Source organism: Anomaloglossus baeobatrachus, chromosome 2 (assembly GCF_048569485.1).
Source record: "Anomaloglossus baeobatrachus isolate aAnoBae1 chromosome 2, aAnoBae1.hap1, whole genome shotgun sequence".
Classification (NCBI taxonomy): domain Eukaryota; kingdom Metazoa; phylum Chordata; class Amphibia; order Anura; family Aromobatidae; genus Anomaloglossus; species Anomaloglossus baeobatrachus.
In genome coordinates this window covers 441,725,810-441,731,809 of record NC_134354.1, presented here as the reverse complement: position 1 = coordinate 441,731,809, position 6,000 = coordinate 441,725,810, and the positions used below count along the sequence as shown (strand labels likewise).

The 6,000-nt window shown below is 45.4% G+C and overlaps 1 protein-coding gene across 1 annotated transcript in view; it reads left to right on the top strand.

Moving 5' to 3' along the window:
* Positions 1–2,372: 2,372 nt before the first annotated feature.
* Positions 2,373–6,000, top strand: part of LOC142290244 (uroplakin-3b-like) — a 104,181-nt gene continuing 100,553 nt past the window's right edge. The window contains exon 1 of the mRNA XM_075334194.1: positions 2,373–2,396. The gene's annotated coding sequence lies outside the window, so the exon portion shown is untranslated. The remainder of the gene's footprint in view (positions 2,397–6,000) is intronic.

The following is a 6,000-nucleotide window of genomic DNA, read 5'->3' as shown; positions in this document are numbered from 1 at the left end:
ATATAGCCTTGTTCGGTAACTGTTCGCGTTTACACTATTGCAGAAACCATCCACTTCCAGCCTCATCACAGCCATGTCAAGTATTGGCATGGCTGTGATTGGCCAGGGAAATTACTGTAAAGAAAAAAAAACAAATGGAAGAAAAATGGTTATAGCAAGACATACTTGCCAGTCTCTGCGCGACTATAACACTACTACCAGGTCCACTCATTACCCCTCATGCATATTCACTGCTTCCCCATGCCACCATCTGTGACAACATCTGTGATTGACTGCAGTCAGATTACCGACATCTCTGATTAGTTGCCCTCACAGCAGTGGTCTGTCGGCCCAAGTGAAGTGTAAAAATAAATGGTTCACTGTCCCCTATGTATTGATACCCAGCGCAGCTAAAGCCAACAGCTACATGCGGCAGCCCCCAGCTGTGTACATTGTATTGTCTGGGAATCAAAATACGAGGGACCACATGTGGCATTTTTTTAAATTATCTAAAAAAAAAAAAAAAGATTTGATGCAGTAATTTAGTGTATAAATTCCAGTAACAAATCTGCATTTCCTGGCAAAAAAAAAAAACAACAAATGCAGGTTAGGGTGGTTTTCTGCAAGGACATGCAGATTTGGTGCAGAAATATCTGCCCCAGATTTCTGCACTGAATTTGCATCTCGTGGTAGAAAACCTCACCGAAACAGAGTAAAAAATTGCGGGTTTTGTTTTGTTTTTTTTTTTTTTTATGCAATTTTTTTGCTGGTAGATGCAGAGGTGCTGGATTTTATACACCAAGCATCTGCATCAAATCTGCATCTCCTGGCAAAAAAGCGCATCGATATCGCATTAAAACAGCATTGTGTTTAGATGCGGGTTTTTTTGCCAGAAGAATCAGATTGGGTTCAGGAATTTGGTGTATAAATTTCAACATCAAATCTGCATCTCTTGGCAAAAAATGCAATTTTCTGCCAAGAGACGCAGGTCTGATTGAACTCCGTTCACCTGAGGTGAGGTCATTGAGTTTAATCAGTTCTCCTGAGGTGAGTTTGCCTGTGGTTACAGGTGAGGGGACTGTGAGGACCTCCAGCTGTAAACTCAGTGATGTTACCGCTCATAGCTGCAAACATAAACAACAAATTTATATTTATTTTTAATTTGCAGAACACTTTAAAACTTGTCTTCCCATGCAAGAGAGGCATTTTGCTTAAATGTTTCAATAAATTGAAACATATTTACATGAGGCATCCTTTCTGCTACCCACAACCCGGGGTCCCTGGGAGGTATGCGCCGATTGCTATGACGACTGGGTCTCGGCCTCCTCTGCCGGAGACCCTTCCTGTGACCTTACCTCTCCCAAAACTTTGTTGCAGAACAAGGGTCCTCTTCGAAAGACTTTGCTGTAGTATTATTCTGGTAGTGTGCACAACTGGGGCCACTATTTACAAGGTAAGTTTTTGCTACTACCAGTCCAGTAGCTGGTGGTCCATTTTTATCAAACATTATCAATATCGAGCAAAATCAACATTACACTACTATTTACAATCTCTGTACATCAGGATACTTCTTTTATGCTTTTTATTTTTGACTCTTAGATTGGTGCGTGTAACGCCACCCTATCGTGTGATCGCATGAGCGATCGCACCCGCCCCCGTCGTTTGTGCGTCACGGGCAATTCATTGCCCGTGTCGCACAAAGTCGTTAAACCTCCGTCACACGTACTTACCTCCCTAACGTCGTCGCTGTGGGCGGCGAACATCCTCTTCCTGAAGGGGGAGGGACGTGCGACGTCACAGAGCGGCCGCCCAATAGTAGCGGAGGGGCGGAGATGAGCGGGACGTAACATCCCGCCCACCTCTTTCCTTCCGCATTGCCGGCGGGATGCAGGTAAGGTGTGTTCGTCCTCGGGGTGTCACACAGAGCGATATGTGCTGGCTCGGGAACGACGAACAACCAGTGCACAGAAGGAGGAACGACTTTATGAAAATGAACGACGTGTCAACGAGCAACAATAAGGTGAGTATTTTTTCTCGTTCAGTTGTTCGTAGCTGTCACACGCTACAATATCACTAACGATGCTGGATGTGTGTCACGGAATCCATGACCCCCGACGACATATCACCCTATATATCGTAGCGTGTGACGCCGCCCTTTCTCTCTGTACCTGATCGGGGCCTGACCAAAGTTGCTATGATTTGACCTACGTAACTCAAGTGTCTCAGATTGTCCTTGTTGTACTCTGGTGTCTGTACCCTGGGTTGACCTATGTGTTCTAGGTAGACTGGGTAATTGTCCGTGACTCCTTAATCTCTCTGCAGGATTGACAGGTTCACCGATTGCAGGTTCTTCTGGTTCTGCTACAATAGGTGATTCTTCTGGAACTTGAACAGGTTCTTCTGCTGGTTGTGGGAAAGTAAGTACTGGTACTATGATGGCTCCATTGTACTGAGGCCAATTTTCAGGAAAGTCTCCAAGTACTGTATGTATCACCTTCTCTTTTTCTATTCTATTTTCTTGTACTTGAGGTGTGCAGGGAATTTCTTTTTTAATTTCAACTGCTCTGGACATTTCTTGAGATGATCTCTTGAGACTGTTGCTGATGTCTTTCCTTCATCTTTACTGATCAAGCAAGTTGTCTTGTTCTCAAAATTGGAGGATAGTACAGTGTAAGGTTCTGCTTCCCACTGATCATCAAGTTTTAGAACTATTTCTCCAGGTGTTAAGGAAACAGCTTGTGCATTCTTTCTTGTTAGTGCTTTTCTTGTTTTTCTCTGCGTTTGGTTTAGACTTTCTACACATTCTTCTCTTCTCTATTGTGCTTGGCGATTAGAGTCCCAATCAGCATCTGGTGAATTGTTATCAGGAACGACAATTCCCATTTCTAAGTCAACTGGTAATCTTCCGGGTCTTGCTTGCGTGAGATATGTTGGTGTACAGTTGAAGGAACTCACAGGAATGTTGTACATTTACACTAAGTAAGGTAACTTTTCTGGCCAAATGTTTCTTTCTTCCAATGGCAAAGTTTTTAACAGGTCAATGACTACCAGGTTCATCTTTTCATACACGCCGTTGGTCTGTGGATGATAAGGCGTAGTACGAATTTTCTTACACCCATATAAGTTGCAAAACTCTTGGAATACTTCAGCTTCAATACAGGACCTTGATCTGTTAATACCTGTTCTGGGTATCTGTGGGGTGTCCAAAAGTAGGCTTGGAAGGTTCTTGCTGCTGTTTGAGTTAAGTCTTTTACTGGAACTACCACTAAGAATCTGGAATAGTGGTCCACCATTGTTAGAGCATATATATATAGCCTTTCCTACTGGGTGGCAATTTTACATGGTCCAGTGCTGGCTGTTTAGTGACGATTGGTTTCAGCGGTGCTCTTTGGCTGTCACTGTCTTTTCTTCTTCGGTTGCAAGGACCACAATTTCTACACCATTTCTCTATGGTGGTTCTCATGCCAACCCAATAGAATCTCACATGTCACAGTGCCTCCAACTTCTTCCATCCAAAGAGTCCTGCTCTGTCATGGTAGGCCTCCAGCACCATCTGGACATTTTTCTTTGGTACTACCACTTGCCACGCTATCTCGTGGGTTTTAGGGTTGGTAACACTTCTACATAGCTTGCCTTGATAGATGAACAGCCTACTACTCTTTCCATAGATGTTGCGCTTCAAGTGGAGCATCTGGGCTCAGGCATGAGCCTGGTTGGGTTATTAGTTCTTTATTCAGGCTAACTGCTGGGTCATTGTACTGTTTCCTTCCACCCATGGTGCGGTAACGGGTTCAGCACTGTTTCTCGACGGTTGGTGCAAGATTGCTGATATTAAGATGCACCATGGCGGTGAAAAGCTGGTAGCTCTATCTCTTCTAGCTCATCCGCATCTGGTAAGTGAGGCATCCTTGACAACGCATCCGCATTGGCATTTCTGCGACCAGCCTGATACTTGATGGAGAAGTCATAATTTGTCAACTTTGCCATTCAACATTGCTCTAGTGCACCCACCTTCGCGGTATTCAGGTGGGTCAGAGGGTTGTTGTCTGTGAAGACAGTGAACTTGGCAGCCGCTAGATAATGCTTAAACTGTTCAGTGATAGCCCAGACTAAGGCCAGGAACTCTAACTTGAATGATCTGTAGTTCTCTGGGTTCCTCTCGGTAGGGTGGAGCTTCCTGCTTGCAAAGACAATCATCCGTGCTTTGGCCTTCTGCACTTGAGATAGCACAGCTCCCAATCCCACGTTGCTGGCATCAGTGTATAACATGAATGGTAAGTTGTAGTCAGGATAGGCTAGAATCTCATCACATGTCAGGGCCCACTTCATCTGTCTGAAAGAGTTTTCTTCTCCCTCACCCAATTCAAATGGAGGACGAGAAGTCTTACCCTTCTTTGCCTGGCCTACCAGTAGTTGTTGCAAAGGTGCTGCCATCTTTGTATAGCCCTTGATGAATCTCCTACCAGACCTACGAAATGACATACCTCTTTCACGGTGGTTGGTCTGGGCCAGTTCTTGATGAATGTGATCTTTTCTGGATCTGGGGCCACTCTCTCTGTACTGACCACATGCCCGAGATACTGGACCTTTTGTTTCAGCAAATGGCATTTTGATGGCTTTAGCTTCATTCCATACTTGGATAATGCTTCAAATACCTCTGCCAGATGTTTCTCATACGTTTTTGAATACACGATAACATCATCCAAGTAGAGCAGCACAATTTCGAAGTTGCGGTGTCCCAAGCAGTCTTTGCAATGTTCCAGGTGCATTGCAGAGTCCAAATGGCATGCTGTGGAACTCACACAGGCTCATTGGTGTTGCAAATGCAGTCTTCTCCTGATCTTCTTTTGCTATGGATACCTGCCAATACCCACTAGTGAGATCCAGAGTAGGAAAGTAGTTAGCAGCTTTCAGTGCAGCTAGTGACTCCTCTATGTGGGGTAACGGGTAAGCATCTTTGTTTATAATCTTTATTTGCCTATAGTCTACACACATCCTCATGGTGCCATCCTTCTTTCTAATTAGGACCAATGGAGCTGCCCAGGGGCTACAACTGTCTCTGATAACCCCAGCCTCCTTCATGTTCCTTAACATTTCCTTGGCACACTGATAGTGAGCTGGTGGTATAGGCCGATATAATTAATGGGGAGATGATTTCCTGTGGGCATATGGTGATGTACCCCTTTTATCCTCCCAAAATCGAATGGATGCTTACTGAAAACCTACTCATACTCTTGTACTACCCGATAAACTCCTTGTTTCTGGTGAGGAGTGGAATCAGTACCTACATGCAGTTTTTGACACCAATCTTCTAGCTGTTCTTGGGAACTGCTATCCTCTACTGGTTCTGATGAGGTCAGAGGTTCTACTGCCTGGATGGAGTCATTGTTGACAGTAAACAATTTGGCAATGGTAGCATACGTGGGCAATTTAGTATCCTCCTCCCCACAATTTAGTACTCGTACGGGTACCCTTCCCTTGCGTACATCAATCAACCCCTGGGCTGTCAGGACCACAGACCAGTTTTCTGAGTATATGGGCTCCACCACTACCTGGTAATCTCTCCCTTTGAGGCCTATTGCCGCCCGACACCATGTCATCATCTCAATGCTGGGTGGTATTACAATGGGACCAGAGTCTATTACCCGTACTTTACCAATTTTCCCACCAGATAGGTTTACCTGTTGTCTCTGCAGGAGGGCTCTAATTTCTTTTTGCAGGATTCTCTGCTGTCCCATGACGGTAGTTTCAGCAATCTGTTGGAGTAATGCCAGCGGCACACGGGACGATTATCGTGCAATCGCACGAGCGATCGTACCCGCCCCTGTCGTTTGTGCGTCACGGGCAATTAGTTGCCCGTGGTGCACAAAGTCCTTAATCTCCTGTCACACGCACTTACCTCCCGGACGACCTCGCTGTGGGCGGCGAACATCCTCTTCCTTAAGGGGGAGGGACGTTAGGCGTCACAGCGACGTCACACAGCCGCCGGCCAATAGTAGCGGAGGGACGGAGATGAGCGGG